We start from the raw sequence: 26566 nt of genomic DNA, 5'->3' as shown, positions 1-26566 counted from the left end.
GACAGTGTGCCTGCTAACATGACTGTGTACCTCCTAACATGACAGTGTACCTGTTAACATGACTGTGTACCTGCTAACATGACAGTGTGCCTGCTAACATGACAGTGTACCTGCTAACATGACAGTGTGCCTGCTAACATGACAGTGTGCCTGCTAACATGACAGTGGGCCTGCTAACATGACAGTGGGCCTGCTAACATGACAGTGTACCTGCTAACATGACTGTGTGCCTGCTAACATGACAGTGTGCCTCCTAACATGACAGTATGCCTGCTAACATGACAGTGTGCCTGCTAACATGACAGTGTGTACCTGCTAACATGACAGTGTGCCTCTTAACATGACTGTGTGCCTGCTAACACGACAGTGTGCCTGCTAACACGACAGTGTGCCTGCTAACACGACAGTGTGCCTGCTAACACGACAGTGTGCCTGCTAACACGACAGTGGGCCTGCTAACATGACAGTGGGCCTGCTAACATGACAGTGTACATGCTAACATGACAGTGTGCCTGCTAACATGACTGTGTGCCTGCTAACATGACTGTGTACCTGCTAACATGACTGTGTACCTGCTAACATGACAGTGGGCCTGCTAACATGACAGTGTACCTGCTAACATGACTGTGTACCTGCTAACATGACAGTGTGCCTGCTAACATGACAGTGGGCCTGCTAACATGACTGTGGGCCTGCTAACATGACAGTGGGCCTGCTAACATGACAGTGTACCTGCTAACATGACGGTGTGCCTGCTAACATGACGGTGTGCCTGCTAACATGACTGTGTGCCTGCTAACATGACAGTGGGCCTGCTAACATGACAGTGTACCTGCTAACATGACAGTGTACCTGCTAACATGACTGTGTACCTGCTAACATGACAGTGGGTCTGCTAAAATGACAGTGGGTCGGCTAACATGACAGTGGGTCTGTTAACATGACTGTGTGCCTGCTAACATGACAGTGTGCCTGTTAACATGACAGTGGGCCTGCTAACATGACTGTGTACCTGCTAACATGACAGTGTGCCTGCTAACATGACAGTGTGCCTGCTAACATGACAGTGGGCCTGCTAACATGACAGTGTGCCTGTTAACATGACAGTGGGCCTGCTAACATGACAGTGTGCCTGCTAACATGACTGTGTGCCTGCTAACATGACTGTGTGCCTGCTAACATGACTGTGTGCCTGCTAACATGACTGTGTACCTGCTAACATGACAGTGGGCCTGCTAACATGACAGTGTGCCTGCTAACATGACAGTGTACCTGCTAACATGACTGTGTACCTGCTAACATGACTGTGTACCTGCTAACATGACAGTGTGCCTGCTAACATGACTGTGTACCTGCTAACATGACAGTGTTTCTGCTAACATGACAGTGTGCCTGCTAACATGACAGTGTGCCTGCTAACATGACAGTGTGCCTGCTAACATGACAGTGTGCCTGCTAACATGACAGTGTGCCTGCTAACATGACTGTGTACCTGCTAACATGACTGTGTGCCTGCGTGTGTTTGTTTGTTGTCTATAACAGTTTTTACTGGACCACCAACTTACTGTTCCATGTGTTGTTTTCCAGGTGATACCAAGCACTAACATCAGGCAGAAGCTACATCGATGGAATTGGGAAGATGGACATTCAACAGGTAAGAATGACACTGAGTTCACATCCATTTAAATATTGACAGTTTTCACAGTGGAATTCTATCTAGTCAGTCCTGTACTAACAGTCATACTGTAGATCAGTGTTCACAGTGGAATTCTATCTAGTCAGTCCTGTACTAGCAGTCATACTGTAGATCAGTGTTCACAGTGGAATTCTATCCAGTCAGTCCTGTACTAACAGTCATACTGTAGATCAGTGTTCACAGTGGAATTCTATCTAGTCAGTCCTGTACTAACAGTCATACTGTAGATCAGTGTTCAGAGTGGAATTCTATCTAGTCAGTCCTGTACTAACAGTCATACTGTAGATCAGTGGAATTCTATCTAGTCAGTCCTGTACTAACAGTCATACTGTAGATCAGTGTTCACAGTGGAATTCTATCCAGTCAGTCCTGTACTAACAGTCATACTGTAGATCAGTGTTCACAGTGGAATTCTATCTAGTCAGTCCTGTACTAACAGTCATACTGTAGATAAGTGTTGACAGTGGAATTCTATCTAGTCAGTCCTGTACTAGCAGTCATACTGTAGATCAGTTTTCACAGTGGAATTCTATCTAGTCAGTCCTGTACTAGCAGTCATACTGTAGATCAGTGGAATTCTATCTAGTCAGTCCTGTACTAACAGTCATACTGTAGATCAGTGTTGACAGTGGAATTCTATCTAGTCAGTCCTGTACTAACAGTCATACTGTAGATCAGTGTTCACAGTGGAATTCTATCCAGTCAGTCCTGTACTAACAGTCATACTGTAGATCCAACAGGACAGTGACCAGTGGATCAGTACTGCAGCTGCCATTTGAGATGTGATCAGGCAGGGTGGTCTATGTATTCTGGGTGGGTGTCACCATCCGCATCGACACAGTTCTGTGAGCTCCCTCCACACACACACACACACACACACACACACACACACACACACACACACACACACACACACACACACACACACACACACACACACACACACACACACACACACACACACACACACACACACACACACACACACACACACACACACACACACACACACACACACACACACACACACACACACACACACACACACACACGACGCTGTGTAACTCACTCTAGTCATGACAGCATGGTAAAGAATGCAGAGGCCGAGGCACAACAGAGATATCACTTCAAACCCACAGGCCGGAGTCTCAGATCCTTTCAGTGTATTGAATGAATGGAGATATGCTCTGATGGGCCACCTCAGAGCCATGCCTTCGCCCAGCTCAAATGGAACTGTTGATATCAGGGCTGTGTAGCGCTGTGGCAGCCTGAATGAGAGGTGTGTGTGGGACGTAGATGGACAATCACAGAGAATGGACGGTGCTCAGTGCGCCAGTATTAGGCTGGAGGTGGGACACCCAGATCTGACCCTGACTCAACAAGAACTCTCTCTCTCATAAGAGTGAGTCATAGTCTGAATCTTCCCTTCTCTCTCCTCTCTCTCTCAAACTCTCTCCTTTTCTCTCTACTGGTCCTCTCTCAACTTCTCGCTCTATTTCATTCTACAACCCTCTCTCTTTCCTATCTCTCTCACCTTATCTCTTTTTCTTTCTACACCACTCTCTCTTTCTCCTCCCTCTCTTCTCTCGCTCCCTCTCTCTCTTCCCCCTCCCTCTGTGAGAAGGTGAAGGGGAGCATTGTATTTTTCTGTCTGTGGATGTGGATGGCAGAGTACCAGTAGACAGGCAGATGTGCTGATGAGCCGATAAGGAGAGTAGTAGGCAGCACTTCAGCCAACATGTACAGCCAAATACGCACAATGTCAAGAAAGACAGGTACTCACAACTTACAGCCAAATACGCACAACGTCAAGAAAGACAGGTACTCACAACTTACAGCCAAATACGCACAACGTCAAGAAAGACAGGTACTCACAACTTACAGCCAATGTACAGCCAAATACGCACAGCGTCAAGAATGACAGGTACTCACAACTTACAGCCAATGTACAGCCAAATACGCACAGCGTCAAGAAAGACAGGTACTCACAACTTACAGCCAAATATGCACAACGTCAAGAAAGACAGGTACTCACAACTTACAGCCAATGTACAGCCAAATACGCACAGCGTCAAGAAAGACAGGTACTCACAACTTACAGCCAAATACGCACAACGTCAAGAAAGACAGGTACTCACAACTTACAGCCAATGTACAGGCAAATACGCACAACGTCAAGAAAGACAGGTACTCACAACTTACAGCCAAATACGCACAACGTCAAGAAAGACAGGTACTCACAACTTACAGCCAAATACGCACAACGTCAAGAAAGACAGGTACTCTCAACTTACAGCCAAATACGCACAACGTCAAGAAAGACAGGTACTCACAACTTACAGCCAAATACGCACAACGTCAAGGAAGACAGGTACTCACAACTTACAGCCAAATACGCACAACGTCAAGAAAGACAGGTACTCACAACTTACAGCCAATGTACAGCCAAATACGCACAGCGTCAAGAAAGACAGGTACTCACAACTTACAGCCAAATACGCACAACGTCAAGAAAGACAGGTACTCACAACTTACAGCCAAATACGCACAACGTCAAGAAAGACAGGTACTCACAACTTACAGCCAATGTACAGCCAAATACGCACAGCGTCAAGAAAGACAGGTACTCACAACTTACAGCCAAATACGCACAACGTCAAGAAAGACAGGTACTCACAACTTACAGCCAAATACGCACAACGTCAAGAAAGACAGGTACTCACAACTTACAGCCAAATACGCACAACGTCAAGAAAGACAGGTACTCACAACTTACAGCCAAATACGCACAACGTCAAGAAAGACAGGTACTCACAACTTACAGCCAATGTACAGCCAAATACGCACAGCGTCAAGAAAGACAGGTACTCACAACTTACAGCCAAATATGCACAACGTCAAGAAAGACAGGTACTCACAACTTACAGCCAATGTACAGCCAAATACGCACAGCGTCAAGAAAGACAGGTACTCACAACTTACAGCCAAATACGCACAGCGTCAAGAAAGACAGGTACTCACAACTTACAGCCAATGTACAGGCAAATACGCACAACGTCAAGAAAGACAGGTACTCACAACTTACAGCCAAATACGCACAACGTCAAGAAAGACAGGTACTCACAACTTACAGCCAATGTACAGGCAAATACGCACAACGTCAAGAAAGACAGGTACTCACAACTTACAGCCAAATACGCACAACGTCAAGAAAGACAGGTACTCTCAACTTACAGCCAAATACGCACAACGTCAAGAAAGACAGGTACTCACAACTTACAGCCAAATACGCACAACGTCAAGGAAGACAGGTACTCACAACTTACAGCCAAATACGCACAACGTCAAGAAAGACAGGTACTCACAACTTACAGCCAATGTACAGCCAAATACGCACAGCGTCAAGAAAGACAGGTACTCACAACTTACAGCCAAATACGCACAACGTCAAGAAAGACAGGTACTCACAACTTACAGCCAAATACGCACAACGTCAAGAAAGACAGGTACTCACAACTTACAGCCAATGTACAGCCAAATACGCACAGCGTCAAGAAAGACAGGTACTCACAACTTACAGCCAAATACGCACAACGTCAAGAAAGACAGGTACTCACAACTTACAGCCAAATACGCACAACGTCAAGAAAGACAGGTACTCACAACTTACAGCCAAATACGCACAACGTCAAGAAAGACAGGTACTCACAACTTACAGCCAAATACGCACAACGTCAAGAAAGACAGGTACTCACAACTTACAGCCAAATACGCACAACGTCAAGAAAGACAGGTACTCACAACTTACAACCAAATATGCACAACGTCAAGAAAGACAGGTACTCACAACTTACAGCCAATGTACAGCCAAATACGCACAACGTCAAGAATGACAGGTACTCACAACTTACAGCCAACTTACAACCAAATACGCACAACATCAAGAATGACAGGTACTCACAACTTACAGCCAATGTACAGCCAAATACGCACAACGTCAAGAATGACAGGTACTCACAACTTACAGCCAACTTACAACCAAATACGCACAATGTCAAGAAAGACAGGTACTCACAACTTACAGCCAAATACGCACAACGTCAAGAAAGACAGGTACTCACAACTTACAGCCAAATACGCACAACGTCAAGAAAGACAGGTACTCACAACTTACAGCCAAATACGCACAACGTCAAGAAAGACAGGTACTCACAACTTACAGCCAAATATGCACAACGTCAAGAAAGACAGGTACTCACAACTTACAGCCAATGTACAGCCAAATACGCACAACGTCAAGAAAGACAGGTACTCACAACTTACAGCCAAATACGCACAACGTCAAGAAAGACAGGTACTCACAACTTACAGCCAATGTACAGCCAAATACGCACAGCGTCAAGAAAGACAGGTACTCACAACTTACAGCCAATGTACAGCCAAATACGCACAACGTCAAGAATGACAGGTACTCACAACTTACAGCCAAATAGGCACAACGTCAAGGAAGACAGGTACTCACAACTTACAGCCAAATAGGCACAACATCAAGAAAGACAGGTACTCACAACTTACAGCCAAATACGCACAACATCAAGAAAGACAGGTACTCACAACTTACAGCCAAATACGCACAACGTCAAGAAAGACAGGTACTCACAACTTACAGCCAAATACGCACAACGTCAAGAAAGACAGGTACTCACAACTTACAGCCAAATACGCACAACGTCAAGGAAGACAGGTACTCACAACGTACAACCAAATATGCACAACGTCAAGAAAGACAGGTACTCACAACGTACAGGCAAATACGCACAACGTCAAGAAAGACAGGTACTCACAACTTACAACCAAATATGCACAACGTCAAGAAAGACAGGTACTCACAACTTACAGCCAACTTACAACCAAATACGCACAACATCAAGAATGACAGGTACTCACAACTTACAGCCAATGTACAGCCAAATACGCACAACGTCAAGAATGACAGGTACTCACAACTTACAGCCAACTTACAACCAAATACGCACAACATCAAGAATGACAGGTACTCACATCTTACAGTCAAATACGCACAACGTCAAGAAAGACAGGTACTCACAACTTACAGCCAATGTACAGCCAAATACGCACAACGCGATGTGTTGGCCGTCAATGGCCTAAATCATAGGAGAGATACGGGCCAGCCTCAGGCCCAGGCACCACAGACACACAGACAGGTTGAGGCCTGGTTTAGCAGGCTGATTCTGCTGCAATACTGGCTCAGCTTCAAGGTCAGGGGCCAAATTTCTTCTTAACTGTCAAGGCCGTTGGTACAAGAAAATGAAAAGTGGATCGGCGATGGCTAGAAGGCCGGTGACGTCGACCGCCGAACGCCGCTTGTACAAGGAGAGGGACCGACTCCGGTGGAAGTCGTGACATTAATTGCCATTTTTTCCTTGACTATAGACTTATGAAGAAAGTTAAGCAAAGTTGCTTTTCCTCAATAAAGTTTTTGGAAATGTTCTTAAGGTTTTTCCTAAGTTTCTTCCTAAGACAAAATGTAAGGAGAAATAGAATTCTTGAAAATAATGTTTTAGGATCTCTTCTTGGAAATGTACTTAACTTTAGGACAGCTAAACCCTTGTCTTGAGACGAATGGGTACTTTTGTAAACATTAACGTTTTCGTGCACCACAGACACAGTTGGCTACCGGATATTTAAATACAGCAAGAAAACAAATTAAAACACACATTATCTAGCTAGCTAGTAATTAACAATATATTACAATATTCTAGAAGTGTTAAATAGCTAGCACTATCTCGTCAATTTGCAAAGAAGAACTTGTCTAACTTTGCTAATGTTAACGTTGTTAGCTATGTTGTTGGCTATAACGTCATTACGCGTTAGCGAGCTAACGTAGCTACCTAACTTACCTGTCGCACAGTCCCTCTACCACCATCTCTATGATGGACGACACCTTCTCCTCCAGCTGGTCCACGTGAATGGTCTCTCAGCTCCCTTCTTCTTAGCAGCTGCCTTGATGTCGGAACACTTATTTTTTACGCCGTCGCTGTCCCTTGCCATTCCCCCGACAGCAGAGACAGACTCGACCATCCTCTCTTTTTGGGTCTCAGCAGTGACCCGGCAGTTATCAAGTCTCCCCAACAGCAACCTTTTCCTGGCTGCTATTTCCTCCACCATCTTCAAGCTCTTGTTTTTTTTTTGTGCTTTCCTTGGTTATCCATTTTTGGTTTTGATATAGCTAGTCTGATGGCGATAATGTGTGAAAAATAACAAAATAACCAAATCCTATCATCCCTGTCACATAAGCTTATTTATTGGTGTCAAGCACGTCACTAATGTCAATGCCACATAAGAAGATATTTACGAAGTTCCTAAGGAAACTACGAATTCCTAAGAACATTTTGAGGAATTGCATCTTCAAACTATCTTATGATAGTTTTTGTTTTTTTTCCTTAAGAAACTTCTTACGTTTTTTCGTAAGTAATGTTTTGTGAATCCGGCCCCAGGAGGCAGGTACAGGTAGGGCCTTACAGGAAGGAGGAGAGAGAATGGAGGGAGATAGAGGAGGGAGGGAGGGAGGGGGTGTAGTGGGGTAATATTAATTATATATGTGCATATTATATATACCTCACGTGACCCATAATAAGACTAAGCATTTAGCCTATTAAAATGTTAATCTGACTATAGCAAAACCATGTACAATCAAGTATTATATGTTTAGCTGACTAAGATCGAGAAATGGTCATGACATATGAATATCAAAGCAAGTTTGTAAAATGAATGGATTCACATACAAGGCATAAAGCTTAATTACTGTATAAGGCAATACTGACATTAACAAAGCATAATTCTAAACATATAGATCCCACGGTTAACATACACGACAAATGTGAACAATGAACAAAGAGATGACTACTAGGCAAGAGGCCTAGAAACCTGGGAAAATAGAAAATATCCTGCAACTGCTCTCCAATTGACTGGATAGAGGATAAGAGAGAACAACAGACCTCCGTTCCATTTCTAACATCTGAAGGTGTATCTTTTTCGAACCAAAACCAACCACCGTTGACCAATCAAACGATACCAAGTTTACAGTAACCTGATCACCCAGGCCCCATCTCCACAGGGTGTCATAGCATCTAAAGGCTTGTGTGGAGGATGAGCCCAATGTAAATAAACCCCCTTTGCATAGAGTAATGTAGAGTTCACCCTGTACAGATACAAGGTACCACAGAGATCATACATCCATATAGATGGCATACACAGGAGGTTGGTGGCACCTTAATTGGGGAGGACCCGCTCATGGTGATGGCTGGTGCAGAATAGGTGGAATGGTATCAACATTTGGTTTCCATGTGTTTGATGGCATTTCATTCGCTCCATTCCAGTCATTATTATGAGCCGTCCTCCCCTCAGCAGCCTCCACTGATGGAATAAAGGTTATCCTCAGAGGACAAGTTTAAGATAGATAACAGATCGCTGCTGAAGGATTATTCTATCACACATTCCAGTAATCAGTCCTCTGGAAACTGTAACAGAGAGATACATGTTGGCCCCTCAGAGGGGGAAGGACTGACTGGTCCGTGGGCATTGTCTTTTGTGTTTTGTTCAGCCATTTGCCATGTAGCCTAAGCACAGAGATTACATACATGATGGCCAAACCTACAGAGGGAGACAGAGGAGGAGGGAGGAAAGCCAGCACAGAGGTAGAGGAAGAGAGGAGTGAGTCGGGGACAGTGGATGGAGGGTTCTAGGGGGAGGTATGCCAGGTAGGAGTGAGAGAGGGATGAGGGTAAGGGAGATAGAGGAGCGAGAGTCAGGGCAGGCAGGTCAGACAGGTAGTGGTGGAACGTGACTCCCTGCAGGTATTAACAGGCTCAGGGCAGACAGAGCAGAAAGAAGAGCGGCGTGTTGACAGATCACTCCCTGTCTATTGACACGTCCTTCCTCCCCTGAGGCTCTATATGATGAGACAGTCTCTCTGCCTAGTCTGCACCATCACCATGACAACCCATAGAGGAAGTCAACATCTCAGTGATGTCATTGTGTGGGTGGCTGTTGGGAAGGTTTGCAACACAGGTTAATTAAAAGGCATTGATTTGTAAACAGGCCACCTTCCTGCACTACCTCACCCTGGGACGCCCCCGTGCCGCCACAGCTTCAGATAGACCCCAAAGTAAGTAGAGTAGCGTTGGAAGCACTGAGGTTACGAATCAACAAAACAGTGAGAATGCTAAAAGTCTCGTTCTCACATTAAAAAGCGAAATGAAACAGCACAGCTGTTTTGGAATTAATTATTTCCCATTAGTCCCTCACATTCAAATGTAACTCTGAGCACACGTGTGACATTTACAGAACATAATAATATTCCATCATAGTTCCTGGTAGATCGGGACTTTGTTTACACAAGATACAACTGGTATCCTTTAATCAGATGGGCCTCCTGTCTCTTATTGAGCTCTGTGCCGTTCTAGAAGGGGAATTGCTGAGGGTTGGTGGAGTGTTGATTGATGTGTGGTCCTCTAATCTAGCCTGGTACTGTACTGTCTTCCAGACATGGGTTCAAATACTATTGGTTTTTGTTCAAAACCAATACTATTTGAGTATTTGAGTGTTGGCTTGGGCTGCCCGTGGTGCCAGATGGCCAGGGGTTCAAGATGTGGGACAATCCCATTGGTTCCATTGTGAAGGGAAGCTAATTTGAAAGAAAACAACATTCTATTTGAACCTAGGACTGTGCTTCAGTACTGTAGTCCTCAGCTGCATACACTGTAGGGTGGCTCAATGTGATCCTCATTGCTGGAAGCAGAACTCCACTGCTCCATTGCTTTAACCTTGATCTCCTCAACACTGGTAATGTAATAATTGGGATCATTCAGATCCATCCCGATTCATCCACAACGTCACGTTGAGTTAAGGCCCGCTGGATGGAAAGCGCCTGAAGGCAACACAATCTGCTCTGCTAGAGACATCAACATTTCTGATGTCTTGATTTATTAGCCTGGCCTCTGATTCCAGAATATTCTGCTTTAGATTTATTCCATTTTGTGTGGGGTTTGTTGTTTTTATCATTTAAGGGGTGGTTTTAGGCAAGGAAGATGAATTTTGAGTGCCTGTTTCCCAGAACAAGATTAAACCTACTTCTGGTCTAAAATGCATTGAAAGTCTTTCTTGAAAGTCTTCATTGAAAGTCTTCATTGAAAGAGCTTTGAAAGTGCAGGAATAGACTTTATCTGTGTCAGACTTAACTGAGTATTTGAATGGGTAACTGTTTGGAATGAAGTGTGCATACGCTGTCTAATTTAGGACATCTTCAGGGATGTACGGACACTCAGTCATACGCTGTCTATTTTAGGACATCTTCAGGGATGTACGGACACTCAGTCATACGCTGTCTATTTTAGGACATCTTCAGGGATGTATGGACCCTCAGTCATACGCTGTCTATTTTAGGACATCTTCAGGGATGTATGGACACTAAGTCATACGCTGTCTATTTTAGGACATCTTCAGGGATGTACGGACACTCAGTCATACGCTGTCTATTTTAGGACATCTTCAGGGATGTACAGTCATACGCTGTCTATTTTAGGACATCTTCAGGGATGTACGGACCCTCAGTCATACGCTGTCTATTTTAGGACATCTTCAGGGATGTATGGACACTCATTCATACGCTGTCTATTTTAGGACATCTTCAGGGATGTACGGACACTCATTCATACGCTGTCTATTTTAGGACATCTTCAGGGATGTACGGACACTCAGTCATACGCTGTCTATTTTAGGACATCTTCAGGGATGTACGGACACTCATTCATACGCTGTCTATTTTAGGACATCTTCAGGGATGTATGGACACTAAGTCGTACACTGTCTATTTTAGGACATCTTCAGGGATGTATGGACACTAAGTCGTACGCTGTCTATTTTAGGACATCTTCAGGGATGTACGGACACTCAGTCATACGCTGTCTATTTTAGGACATCTTCAGGGATGTATGGACACTCAGTCATACGCTGTCTATTTTAGGACATCTTCAGGGATGTACGGACCCTCAGTCATACGCTGTCTATTTTAGGACATCTTCAGGGATGTACGGACACTCAGTCATACGCTGTCTATTTTAGGACATCTTCAAGGATGTACGGACACTCAGTCATACGCTGTCTATTTTAGGACATCTTCAGGGATGTATGGACACTCAGTCATACGCTGTCTATTTTAGGATATCTTCAGGGATGTATGGACACTAAGTCATACGCTGTCTATTTTAGGACATCTTCAGGGATGTATGGACACTCAGTCATACGCTGTCTATTTTAGGACATCTTCAAGGATGTACGGACACTCAGTCATACGCTGTCTATTTTAGGACATCTTCAGGGATGTATGGACACTCAGTCATACGCTGTCTATTTTAGGACATCTTCAGGGATGTACGGATAGTCATCTGCTCGTCTTGTTGTGTTTTCAGGGATGGAGAGAAGCTACTGGATGTTCCCTGGACTGGATCCTGTATCAGCAGCAGCAGTGGAGGTTCCATTTTGGATCTGGCTATCATCAATATCATTTATTAATATCAGAATACAGCCCTTTAGACTAATGTGAGGAGGGTTGTCCAGTGTTCCTCAGCTCCTTCTGGACAGGTACATAATGGGACACTTCACGTTTCCTCAGCCCCTTCTGGACAGGTACATAATGGGACACTTCACGTTTCCTCAGCCCCTTCTGGACAGGTACATAATGGGACACTTCACGTTTCCTCAGCCCCTTCTGGACAGGTACATAATGGGACACATCACGTTTCCTCAGCCCCTTCTGGACAGGTACATAATGGGACACGTCACATTTCCTCAGCCCCTTCTGGATAGGTATATAATGGGACAGTCCACTTTACATCAAATCCCCCATGGAAAGGTACAGTCCACTTTAACCACCAACACCCCTTGTCCCCATAACGTACATGGGACAGTCTCACATTTCTTCTGGAATAAGACATGACAGTCATCCACTCCAGTTCACCCAATGGGATTACAACAGAATGACTTGTATTCTACTGCACATGTCTATAGGACTGCCTTTCTGTTTAAAACACCTATGTGATGCACACTGAGATGCTGATGGACTTATTGAACATGATACATGTACTTCTATGTTCTAATTCACTATATTATGCTTTTATTGACACTTGAAGAATGCTGAACAGGTCCGTTGAAGGGCACTTCAATATGCCACTATTTCAACAACATAAAATAAACCTGTATATTGAGACATGTTTACCTTCTCATCGTATCAAATGTGACAATATTACAGTACATTGCAGCACTTGCCACTTGTCAGGTCGCCATTGTAAACAATGATTTGTCTCACCTGGATAATTAAATGTTAGATTAAACAAATAATACATTGTTCCTCGCCGGTTTTGCAAACCAGTTGACAACTCTATCCAAACAGCTTCTATCCAAACAGTAAATGTTGACATGAATGAATTACTGCTGTCAGCGTGTCTTATCTTCTCATCTATGGTAGTTCTATAGATAAGTCATGTTGTCTATCTGTCTGGAGAGATAGAGAGAGAGATGAAGGGAGAGAGAGAGATGAAGGGAGAGAGACATATGCATACACAGATAGAGAGAGAGATGAGAGAGAGAGAGAGAGAGAGAGAGAGAGAGAGAGAGAGAAAGAGAGAGAGAGAGAAAGAGAAAGAGAAAGAGGGAGGGAGAAAAGAGAGGGAGAGAGAGAGAAGAGAGAGAAAGAGAGAGAAGATAGGGAGATGAGAGAGAGAGTGAGAGTCTAGGTTCCCCCAGCCACATCATAATTCACACAGGCACAAACGACCTGAGAGCCCAGCAGGAAAGGGTGGCACAGCACTCAAGGGAATGATTGAAAAGCTTCTTCCACTTTCCCCAACACACAAGTGGTTATCTCCACCCTGCTACCACGAAAATACTTTCACCCTGCCACCATACAGCGGGCGAATGCAAGCATTTTGCAAAACTGCGCCTCAAAACCTAATGTCTACCTGGCTCACCACTCCACCCTGGACTTGAACAGCCTTTACGACCAGGTCCACCTCTACAAGGCAGCAATCCCAACTTTTGCCAGGACCCTGAAGGACGTCACCCTCAACCGTAGCCCCAGCACCTCACACAGGAGCAACTGAGCAACGGACACCCCGCCCAGATCAGCGAGACACCCTCCCAGACCTGCAAGACCCCGCTCTGAAGGACCTGCAGCGAGAGAACCCACGGCAAGAGGACCTACACGCAGACCACAGCATCACCAGCCACATCCTAACCAGCTAAGACCACCCAAGCAGACCCTGGCTACAACCTATATAGGCCTTCCATATCAGACCAATGCCCCTTCTGCCCACCCCATGCCCCCCGCCCCTGCAGCAAGGACCTCAACATGACAGCAGGACATATGCCCAGGCCGTGAGCAGAGCAACAGGCCCAACCTCCACTATTACACCCGCCCAAGCCCCATCCTGCGACCTAAGAGGTATGTATCAGATGCTCAACATACTCTGCTCACACCTATTGTGATGGTCCAGGCCTAAACCTCACAAAAACAACACTAGACACTATGGAACACAAAGCTTTTACTATCTCATCCTGGAATATACAAGGTCTGAGGTCATCTGCCTTTGTCCTAAAGAGCAGGAACCCAGACTTGATCAAAGAAATTGGGAATACAGACATTGTCATCCTACAAGAAACATGGTATAAAGGAGACGGAACCACTGGTTGCCCTCTAGGTTACAGAGATCTGGTAGTCCCATCCACCAAACTACCAGGTGTGAAACAGGGAAGAGACTCAGGGAGTATGCTAATTTAGTATAGAGCAGACCTAGCCCACTCTATTAAATGAGTCAAAACAGGAACATTTTACGTCTGGCTAGAAATTAATAAGGAAATAATCCCAACTGAGAAAAATGTCATCATGTGTGCTACATATCCCCCCCCCCCCGCCCCCCAACGATGACAGCTTCTCCATCCTATAGGGGGAGATCAACAATTTCCAGGCCCAGGGACATGTACTAGTCTGTGGCGACCTAAATGCAAGAACTGGACAAGAACCTGACACCCTCAGCACACAGGGGGACAAACACCTACCTGGAGGTGACAGAATTCCCCCCTCATTATGCCCCCCTAGACACAAAACGGATTACAACTCCTGCAGCTCTGTCGGACGCTGGGTATGTACATAGTCAATGGTAGGCTTCAAGGGGACTCCTACGGTAGGTACACCTATAGCTGATCTCTTGGCAGTAGTACTGTAGAGTATTTTATCACTGACCTCAACCCAAAGTCTCTTAGAGCATTCACAGTCAGTCCACTGACACCCCTATCAGATCACAACAAAATCACACTCTACTTGAACAGAGCAATGCTCAACCATGAGGCATCAAAGACAAAGGAACTGAATAATATTAAGAAACGCTATAGATGGAAGGAAAGTAGCATGTAAATCTACCAAAAACAATTAGGCAACAGCAAATTCCATCCATTCCAGACAATTTCCTTGACAAAACGTTTCATTGTAATAGTGAAGGTGTAAACTTAGCAGTAGAAAACCTCTCAGCTTCCCTATCAAATCTACACATTTCAAGCAGACAACCTAATAAAATGAACAACAAGGACAAATGGTTTGATGAAGAATGCAAAAACCTAAGAAATGGATTGATAAACCTATCCAACCAAAAACATGGAGACCCAGAAAACCTGAGCCTACACCTTCACTATGGTGAATCACTAAAACAATACAGAAATGCACTACGGAAAAAGATGGAACAGCACCTCAGAAATCAGCTCAATGTTATTGAAGGATCCATAGAATTTAACCACTTCTGGGAAAATTGGAAAACTCTAAACAAACAACAACATGAAGAGTTATTTATCCAAAACGGAGATGTATGTATAAACCACTTCTCCAATGGTGTTGGCTCTATAACAAAGAACAAACAGCAAAACATATACATGATGAAATACCAATCTTAGAGTTGACTATTAAAGACTACCAGAACCCACTGGGTTCTCAAATTACATTGAATGAACTACAGGACAAAATGCAAACCCTCCAACCCAAAAAGGCATGTGGGGTTGATGGTATCCGAAATGAAATGATAAAATATACAGACCACAAATTCCAAATGGCTATACTTAAACTCTTTAACATCATCCTCAACTCTGGCATATTCCCCAATATTTGGAACCAAGTACTGATCCCCCCCCAATCCACAAAAGTGAAGACAAATTTGACCCCACTAACTGCCGTGGGATATACATCAACATCAACCTTGGGAAAATCCTCTGCATTGTCATTAACAGCAGACTCGTACATTTCCTCAGCGAAAACAATGTACTGAGCAAATGTCAAATTGGCTTTTTACCAAATTACTGTACGACAGACCAAGTATTCATCCTGCACCCTAATTGACAAACGAACAACAAACCAAAACAAAGGCAAAGTGTTCTCATGCTTTTTTGATTTAAAAAAATGTCTGGAAAGTGGTGTTGGGGGAAAAACATACGACATTATAAAATCCATGTACACAAACAACAAGTGTGCGGTTAAAATTGGCAAAAGACACTTTTCTTTACACAGGGCGGGGGGGGGGGGGGTGAGACAGGGATTCAGCTTAAGCCCCACCCTCTTCAACATATATATATATATATCAACGAATTGTTGAGGGCACTAGAAGAGTCTGCAGCATCCAGCCTCACTCTAATAGGTAATTAAGTCAAGTGTCTACTGTTTGCTGATGATCTGGTGTTTCTGTCCCCAACCAAGGAGGGTCTACAGTGGCACCTAGAGCTTCTGCACAGATTCTGTCAGACCTGGGCCCTGACAGTAAATATCAGTAAGACAAAAATAATGGTGTTCCAAAAAAGGTCCCGTTGCCAGGACCACGAATACAAATTCCATCTAGACACCGTTGCCCTAGAGCACACAAAAAACTATACATTCAGGTAACTTCCACGAAGCTGTGAACGATCTGAGAGACAAGGCAAGAAGGGCCTTCTATGCCATCAAAAGGAACATCAAGTTTGACATACCAAGTATGTTCTGCCTAAACATATGTGAATCAGTTAAAGAAGCCATTGCCCTTTATGGTTGTGAGGTCTGGATGCTCACCAACCAAGAATTCACAAAATGAGACTAACACCAAATTGAGACTGCGTGCAGAATTCTGCAAAAATATCCTCTGTGTATAAGGTAAATAATGCAAGCAGAGCGGAATTAGGCTGATACCCACTAATTATCAAAATCCAGAAAAGAGAAGTTAAATTCTTCAACCACCTAAAAGGAAGCGATTCCCAAACCTTCACCTACAGAGAGATTAACCTGGAGAAGAGCCCCCTAACATAGCTGATCCTGGGGCTCTGTTCACAAACACAATTAGACCCAATCAAATCATGAGGAAACAAAAAGATTATTACTTGACACTAGAAACTTGAATGATATTTGGCCTTAAACAGAGAGTACACCGTGGCAGAATACCTGACCACTGTGACTGACCCAACATGAAGGAAATATTTCACTATATACAGACTCGGTGAGCATCGCCTTGCTATTGAGGAAGGCCGCCGAAGGCAGACCTGGATTTCAAGAGAAGACAGGCTATGTGCGCACTGCCCACAAAGTGAGGTAGAAATTGAGCTGCACTTCCTAACCTCCTGCCAAATGTACAGTATGACCATATTAGAGACACATATTTCCCTCAGATTACACAGACCTACAAGGAATTTGAAAACAAGTCCAATTTGATAAACTCCCATGTCTATTGGGTGAAATACCGCAGTGTGCAATCACAGCAGCAAGATGTGTGACCTGTTGCCACAAGAAAAGGGCAACCAGTGAAGAACAAACACCATTGTAAATACAATCCATATTTATGTTTATTTATTTTCCCTTTTGTACTTTAACCATTTGTACATCGTTACAACACTGTATATAGACATAATATGACATTTGAAATGTCTTTATGTAATGTTTACTGTACATTTTTTATTGTTTATTTCACTTTCGTTTATTATCTATTTCACTTGCTTTGGCAATGTAAAAATATGTTTCCCATGCCAATAAAGCCCTTACAAAGAGGAGAGAAAGAGAGAAAGAAGAGTGAGGGCCAAGTGAACTGATCTATCCACTCAACATCCTGTTCTAAACGTTGTAATCATACTGTATCTCCAGGTAAACCAGAATGACTATAGATGATAACTAATATGCCTGTGTCATAAATCATGACAGGTACTGTATCTGATTACATGATAATACATCTACTATCTCACAGTTGTATTTATGGTTCTGATTACCTTGATTCACATGAGAAGCTACACTACCTGCCTGTCCTATTGGTCTAGCAGTCTAGTGTGTGTTTAATCCCTGGTCTTCCTATTGTTCTAGCAGTCTAGTGTGTGTTTAATCCCTGGCCTTCCTATTGTTCTAGCAGTCTAGTGTGTGTTTAATCCCTGGCCTTCCTATTGTTCTAGCAGTCTAGTGTGTGTTTAATCCCTGGCCTTCCTATTGTTCTAGCAGTCTAGTGTGTGTTTAATCCCTGGCCTTCCTATTGTTCTAGCAGTCTAGTGTGTGTTTAATCCCTGGCCTTCCTATTGTTCTAGCAGTCTAGTGTGTGTTTAATCCCTGGCCTTCCTATTGTTCTAGCAGCCTAGTGTGTGTTTAATCCCTGGCCTTCCTATTGGTCTAGCAGCCTAGTGTGTGTTTAATCCCTGGCCTTCCTATTGGTCTAGCAGTCTAGTGTGTGTTTAATCCCTGGCCTTCCTATTGTTCTAGCAGTCTAGTGTGTGTTTAATCCCTGGCCTTCCTATTGTTCTAGCAGTCTAGTGTGTGTTTAATCCCTGGCCTTCCTATTGTTCTAGCAGTCTAGTGTGTGTTTAATCCCTGGCCTTCCTATTGTTCTAGCAGTCTAGTGTGTGTTTAATCCCTGGCCTTCCTATTGTTCTAGCAGTCTAGTGTGTGTTTAATCCCTGGCCTTCCTATTGTTCTAGCAGTCTAGTGTGTGTTTAATCCCTGGCCTTCCTATTGTTCTAGCAGTCTAGTGTGTGTTTAATCCCTGGCCTTCCTATTGTTCTAGCAGTCTAGTGTGTGTTTAATCCCTGGCCGTCCTATTGTTCTAGCAGTCTAGTGTGTGTTTAATCCCTGGCCTTCCTATTGGTCTAGCAGTCTAGTGTGTGTTTAATCCCTGGCCTTCCTATTGTTCTAGCAGTCTAGTGTGTGTTTAATCCCTGGCCTTCCTATTGTTCTAGCAGTCTAGTGTGTGTTTAATCCCTGGCCTTCCTATTGTTCTAGCAGTCTAGTGTGTGTTTAATCCCTGGCCTTCCTATTGGTCTAGCAGTTAGTGTGTTTAGGCCCTACCCTTCCTATTGGTCTAGCAGTTAGCGTGCGTTTATGCCCTGCCCTTCCTATTGGTCTAGAAATTAGTGTGTGTTTTCTTGTGCCCTTCCTTTTCCTATTGGTCTATCAGTTAGTGTGTGTTTATGCCCTGTCCTTCCTATTGGTCAAGCAGTTAGTGTGTGTTTATGCCCTGCCCTTCCTATTGGTCTTGCAGTTGGTGTGTGTTTAGGCCCTGCCCTTCCTATTGATCTAGCAGTGAGTGTGTGTTCAGGCTTCTCTCCCTGGCCCGTTGTGTGGTGGCTGTTACTATGTGGGGTAATAATGACAACAAAAGGCAGTCTGTCATCATGATTATTCATATTTGTAACGCTCATCGTCGTAAGGAATAGTGGACCAAAGCGCAGCGTGGTAAGTGTTCATGATTTTATTTAATATCAAAAACACTCCAACAAAGTAACAAAATGAAAGGGGACAGTTCTGTCAGGTAAACAAATACTAAACAGAAAATAACTACCCACAAATGAAAGAGGGAGAAAGAACTGCTTAAGTATGATTCCCAATCAGAGACAACGCTGCCTCTGATTGGGAACCACACTCGGCCAAAAACAAAGAAATAGCAAACATAGAAATAAAGAAACTAGAATGTCACACCCTGGCCTAACCAATATAGAGAATAAAAACCTCTCTATGGCCAGGGGGTGACAATATTATCAAAACAAATAGATAACACTTCATTTGGATAGTCCACCTGTAGATTATCTACAGACTATCAGTACCATTTTTACTAACCCTAGCTCTAAACCTAACCTTAACTCTTATCCAAACCCTAATCTTAACCCTAAACCTAGCACTAACCTTAACGCTTACCCAAACCTTATTCTAAACTTAACCCCACCTGTAACCTTAGCAAGCAGGTGTTTCTCAACAGATAGTTTGTTGACAGTAGAACCATGTACAGTGTAACCTTAGCAAGCAGGTGTTTATCAACAGATAGTTTGTTGATAGTAGAACCATGTACAGTGTAACCTTAGCAAGCAGGTGTTTATCAACAGATAGTTTGTTGATAGTAGAACCATGTACAGTGGCGACCCGCAGAGCCCCACCTGTTTTCAGCCCCACATTTTTAGCAAAAAAAATATATATACACTACCGTTCAAAAGTTTGGGGTCACTTAGAAATGTCCTTGATTTGTTCATTAAAATAGCATCAACTTGATCAGAAATACAGTGTAGACATTGTTAATGTTGTAAATGACTATTGTAGCTGGAAACGGCAGATTTTTAATGGAATATCTACATAGGTGTACAGAGGCCCACTATCAGCAACAATCACTCCTGTGTTCCAATGGCACGTTGTGTTAGCTAATCCAAGTTTATCATTTTAAAAGGCAAATTGATCATTAGAAAACCCTTTTGCAATTATGTTAGCACAGCTGAAAACTGTTGTCCTGATTAAAGAAGCAATAAAACTGTTAGTTGTTAGTAGCCCATGTGCCTCCCCTAATAGTTTGGTCTATTTACCCCTTTGCCTAACGTTACTGTTTTGACTCGGTGGTGCTGCACATGTAGCCTATAACCTCTTTTTGAGAAATGTCATCATCTAATATTGTAAGAGCTTTCATTGTCTGCTTATATGCCCCCTTTATTTATCCTACGGTTCTGACTTGGTGTCCAGGGAAAATACTGTAAGAGCAGCCCATGTTCTGCATTCTGTCGCTGAACATTTCAAAAGTGCTGAACACAGTTATATTGACTACGTCCTTCGTCACTCGCTCATTAATGTCTTAATTGAAATTACGGAATGCCTCTTATCCACTCATCGTTCCCTTATGCCATAGTTTGTACATCTCAATTGTCAGTAGAAACCACATTTGTTTAATCAAGTCAGCCATATCAGCTATATTTTTTAAAGCCAGTAAACAAGGCTGAATTAATTGTTTCGCTGCTAGACAAGGCAGCTCTGCCATTGGGACAGTTTAATGTCGGGCCCTATGAGTTTGTGGGCACCGCTTGTCACCGTTATAGTGTAATGAATGTATTGTTTAGTGTTGTGTAGTGTCTTTGCTGGCACGCATCTTAAACCATTTTAGGGAGTTTGCCACACCAAGATTGACATGCTAAAATCTCCACTGACCATGTAGAGAATCTACAAATGGAAAACACAGACTATCCAAATAAAGTGTGAACAAATGTCCCCTTGGGGATTAAAAAGCATAAATACTCTATTATTATACAATCAGGGATCTTGTCTCAAAATGACAGAACCTGCCATTTGAAGGTCAGGAAATACCATTAAGAATATTTACCCACTGTGTGAAAGAGTCTGTTAGAGTAAGAAACCAACAGTAATGTAATATTTCCCCATTAGGTCACATAGAGATCACCCTTTCTCTGACCTTAACATAACATGGTCAAGACTGTTATTGTGTAGGAGGTTGAGTTACTACTACTGTTTAAACAATATATATATATATTGTAAACGTTTACTACTAGGTTGAAGAACAAAACCTATGACAGGTTAAGTGTACTGAGTGTGTACAGTGTTCACAGAGAAGTGCTACATGTCATAATAGTACTCTCACTGTCTTGGTCAGCACAGGGAAATGTCCCCTAGAATTTCCCTCCCACTCACATGATGGGGTTATGACATTACAGAGAGAGGTAGGAGAGAGACAATGAGAAGAATTGGAGAGAGAGAAAGAAGGGGAGAGAGAAAGAGAAACAGAAGAGAAAGAGAGACAGAAGAGAAAGAGGGACAGGAGAGAGAGTAAGAGAGACAGAAGAGAAAGAGGGACAGGAGAGAGAGTAAGAGAGCCAGAAGAGAGAGAGGGACAGGAGAGAGAGTAAGAGAGACAGAAGAGAGAGAGGGACAGGAGAGAGAGTAAGAGAGACAGAAGAGAAAGAGGGACAGGAGAGAGAGTAAGAGAGACAGAAGAGAGAGACAGAAGAGAGACAGAAGAGAGACAGGAGAGAGAGAAAGAGAGAGAAGAGAAAGAGAGACAGAAGAGAAAGAGGGACAGGAGAGAGAGTAAGAGAGACAGAAGAGAAAGAGGGACAGGAGAGAGAGTAAGAGAGACAGAAGAGAGAGAGAGACAGAAGAGAGACAGGAGAGAGAGAGAAAGAGAGAGAAGAGAAAGAGAGACAGAAGAGAAAGAGGGACAGGAGAGAGAGTAAAAGAGACAGAAGAGAAAGAGGGACAGGAGAGAGAGTAAGAGAGACAGAAGAGAGAGAGAGACAGAAGAGAGACAGGAGAGAGAGAGAAAGAGAGAGAAGAGAGAGAGAGAAGAGAAAGAGAGACAGAAGAGAGAGAGAGAGACAGAAGAGAAAGAGACAGAAGAGAGAGAGTAAGAGAGACAGAAGAGCGACAGGAGAGAGACACAGGAGAGAGAGAAAGTGAGACAGAAGAGAGAGAGAGAGAGAGAAGAGAGAGAGAGACAGAAGAGAGAGAGAGACAGAAGAGAGAGAGAGAAAGAGACAGAAGAGAGAGACAGACAGAAGAGAGAGAGAGACAGATTCACCTACTGCTCACCTCTTGGCCACAGTACAGTAGACTATATGATCACAGACATTGACCCTTTCTCTCTCAGCTCATTCACTGTCAAGCCACTAACACCTCTGTCTGATCACAGCCAAATTACATTGTTCCTCAAAAGAACAGACATGGAAACAACCAGACATTCACAGCCCAGTAAGCTGTACAACATCAGGTTCATACATATGTGCCCAAAACAGCACAGAAGAATACCAGAAAGCAACCTGTAACCAAAATATCCAAACACTCTTAGATAACTTTCTGGATCCCACATTCACTCACAGTAAAGAAGGCATCAATCTAGCAGTACAAAACATCAACTATATATTCAGGCAAACGGCAAAAGAAGCACAATTGAAATTGATAAAATACAAAACAAAAAAGATCACAGATGACAACTGGTTTGATGCAGATTGTAAAATAAAACCCTTATTCAAGGTTTCAAAGACCTCTCTGATGAGAGTAGGCTACCCGTCTTGTTGGGGGAGGACGCAGAGAGCTGTGGGTGTCTGACAGACCAATCAACCTGCACATGTCCTCTACTGTACGCTTATTGTTATTGTTGAATGTATGGTTATTTTGATACTTGGTTAATGTTGTTACTGTTGTACCGCTGACAATTTTGATTCTAATTTATATTTTTTATATTGTAAATATCCAAAATAAGCTTTGGCAGTATGTACATTGTTACATCATGCCCATAAAGCAAATTGAATTGAATTGAATTGAATTGAATTGACAGAAGAGAGAGAAGAGAAAGAGAGACAGAAGAGAGCGAGAGAAAGAGACAGAAGAGAGCGAGAGAAAGAGACAGAAGAGAAAGAGAGACAGACAAGAGAGAGAAAGAGAGACAGAAGAGAGAGAAGAGAAAGAGAGACAGAAGAGAGCGAGAGAAAGAGACAGAAGAGAAAGAGAGACAGACAAGAGAGAGAAAGAGAGACAGAAGAGAGAGAAGAGAAAGAGAGACAGAAGAGAGCGAGAGAAAGAGACAGAAGAGAAAGAGAGACAGACAAGAGAGAGAAAGAGAGACAGAAGAGAGAGAGAAAGAAAGAGACAGAAGAGAGAGAAAGAAAGAGACAGAAGAGAGAGACAGAAGAGAGAGAAAGCGACAGAAGAGAGAGAGAGAGAGATAAGAGAGAGACAGAAGAGAGAGAAAAGAGAAAGAGAGACAGAAGAGAGCGAGAAAGAGAGACAGAAGAGAGAGAAAGAGACAGAAGAGAGAGAGAGAGAGATAAGAGAGACAGAAGAGAGAAAGAGACAGAGAGACAGAAGAGAGAAAGAGACAGAGAGAAAGATTGAAGAGAAAGAGAGACAGAAGAGAGAGACAGAAAAGAGACAGAAGAGAGAGAAATAGAGAGAAGAGAAAGAGACAGAAGAGAGAGGGAGAGAAAGAGAGAGAAGAGAGAGAGAAAGAGAGACAGAAGAGAGTGAGAGACAGAAGAGAGAGCGAGAGACAGAAGAGAGAGAGAGAGAGACAGCAGAGTGAGAGACAGAAGAGAGAGAGAGAGAGACAGAAGAGAGAGAAAGAGGACCACGTGAACTGATCTATCCACTCACCATCCTGTGCATCACTCATCATATTTCCAGGTAAACACCATCAGGTAAACCAGGTAAACACCGTCCTGTGCATCACTCATCATATTTCCAGGTAAACACCATCCTGTGCATCACTCATCATATTTCCAGGTAAACACCATCAGGTAAACCAGGTAAACACCATCCTGTGCATCACTCATCATATTTCCAGGTAAACACCATCCTGTGCATCACTCATCATATTTCCAGGTAAACACCATCCTGTGCATCACTCATCATATTTCCAGGTAAACACACAGGTAAACCAGGTAAACACCATCCTGTGCATCACTCATCATATTTCCAGGTAAACCAGATTGATTAGTGATAAGCCAACTAATACGACTGTGTCATGAATCATGACAGGTACTGTATCTTATTATGTCTCCTGGAACTGTTCTCTGGTGACATCCCATTCACAAGCCTCTCACTGTCAACTTCAACTGTGACTCAATAATGGTTGGTTTAATGAACAATATGAACTCAATAATGGTTGGTTTAATGAACGATATGAACTCAATAATGAAGACCACCAAAAACACTGACATTTCCATCCCAAACTATAAAATTTTCCGACAAGATAGAACTGCCAAAGAGGGTGGTGTTACAATCTACTGTAGAGATAGCCTGCAGAGTTCTGTCTTACTATCCAGGTCTGTACCCAAACAATTCGAGCTTCTACTTTTAAAAATGCACCTTTGCAGAAACAAGTCTCTCACCATTGCCGCTTGCTATAGACCACCCTCTGCCCCCAGCTGTGCTCTGGACACCATATGTGAACTGATTGCCCCCCATCTATCTTCAGAGCTCGTGCTGCTAGGTGACCTAAACTGAGACATGCTTAACACCCCGGCCATCCTACAATCTAAGCTTGATGCCCTCAATCTCACACAAATTATCAATGAACCCACCAGGTACAACCCCAAATTTGTAAACACGGGCACCCTTATAGATATCATCCTAACCAACTTGCCCTCCAAATACACCTCTGCTGTTTTCAACCAAGATCTCAGCGATCACTGCCTCATTGCCTGCATCCGTAATGGGTCTGCGGTCAAACGAACACCCCTCATCACTGTCAAACGCTCCCTAAAACACTTCAGCGAGCAAGCCTTTCTAATCGACCTGGCCCGGGTAACCAGGCGAGGCAGTCACCATAGCAGCACGCGCTCCAGCAGGTATATTTCACTGGTCACCCCAAAGCCAATTCTTCCTTTGGCCGCCTTTCCTTCCAGTTCTCTGCTGCCAATGATTGGAACGAACTGCAAAAATCACTGAAGCTGGAGACTCATATCTCCCTCACTAGCTTTAAGCACCAGCTGTCAGAGCAGCTCACAGATCACTGCACCTGTACATAGCCCATCTGTAAATAGCCCATCCAACTACCTCATCCCCATACTGTATTTATTTATTTATCTTGCTCCTTTGCACCCCAGTATCTCTACTTGCACATTCATATTTTGCACATCTACCATTCCAGTGTTTAATTGCTATATTGTAATTACTTCGCCACCATGGCCTATTTATTGCCTTACCTCCCTTATCCTACCTCATTTGCACACACTGTATATAGACTTGTTCTACTGTATTATTGACTGTATGTTTGTTTATTCCATGTGTAACTCTGTGTTGTTGTATGTGTCGAACTGCTTTGTTTTATCTTAGCCAGGTCACAGTTGTAAATGAGAACTTGTTCTCAACTAGCCTACCTGGTTAAATAAAGGTGAAATAAAAATATGGACTCAATAATGTCTGTCTTAGTGAACGATATGGACGCAGCGGGGGGATGGGATATAGGGGATGGGGGTTATTAGGTGGTATGGGACGGGCTTTTTGTGGTGCTGTTGAGGGAGGAATGGTGCTGTTGGGGGGGGTAGCAATTATCCCTCAAGAGGGCTTGTTTATTGTTGTCTTACTCTGTGAGATAAAACAAAGCGAACCGAGCAGGGCTCCATTGCACTGTGCTTTAGCCTTTTGTACATGCGCTTGGCAGATTTCTGACAAGTTGAAAGCGTTTCGAGGGATCTTATGAAGGAGCTGGATGGCAGGGCGGAGGAGGGGGCTTGGCACCGGGGTTTTGGAAGTTGTGTTTCATGACATCTTTATGGGCCTGCCCCACGGTCAACACCATTAGCATGTCCACAATGCGTCTCCCTGCTCCTGCCTGCCTGCCTCCTTTTTCCCCTTCTCCTCTTTTTGTTGTCTTTCTCACACACAACTCAGGGGGAAGAGTGACCTCTCTGCAGCTCTCAATTCACTGCTCCTCTATAGGGCTGAATGGACCGTCGCAACAAAAGGTGACATAATTTTCTCAAGGTTTGATTGGCCCCTACAGTGCCACAGGATGACATCATGCCACCCCCCACCACCTTCCCCATTTGCTCTGG

At 43.6% G+C, this 26566-nt stretch overlaps 1 long non-coding RNA gene across 1 annotated transcript; it reads left to right on the top strand.

The window, feature by feature from the left end:
- Positions 1-1231: 1231 nt before the first annotated feature.
- Positions 1232-13201, top strand: LOC129845395 (uncharacterized). Its single transcript, XR_008758051.1, has 2 exons — positions 1232-1654; positions 12187-13201. It is a non-coding gene; the product is annotated as an uncharacterized LOC129845395 (long non-coding RNA).
- The last annotated feature ends 13365 nt before the right edge of the window (positions 13202-26566 follow it).

This window comes from Salvelinus fontinalis, unplaced genomic scaffold, assembly GCF_029448725.1.
Source record: "Salvelinus fontinalis isolate EN_2023a unplaced genomic scaffold, ASM2944872v1 scaffold_0291, whole genome shotgun sequence".
Lineage (NCBI taxonomy): Eukaryota > Metazoa > Chordata > Actinopteri > Salmoniformes > Salmonidae > Salvelinus > Salvelinus fontinalis.
Note: the sequence above shows the minus strand (reverse complement) of the source record. Positions and strands in the feature narration are given on the sequence as shown.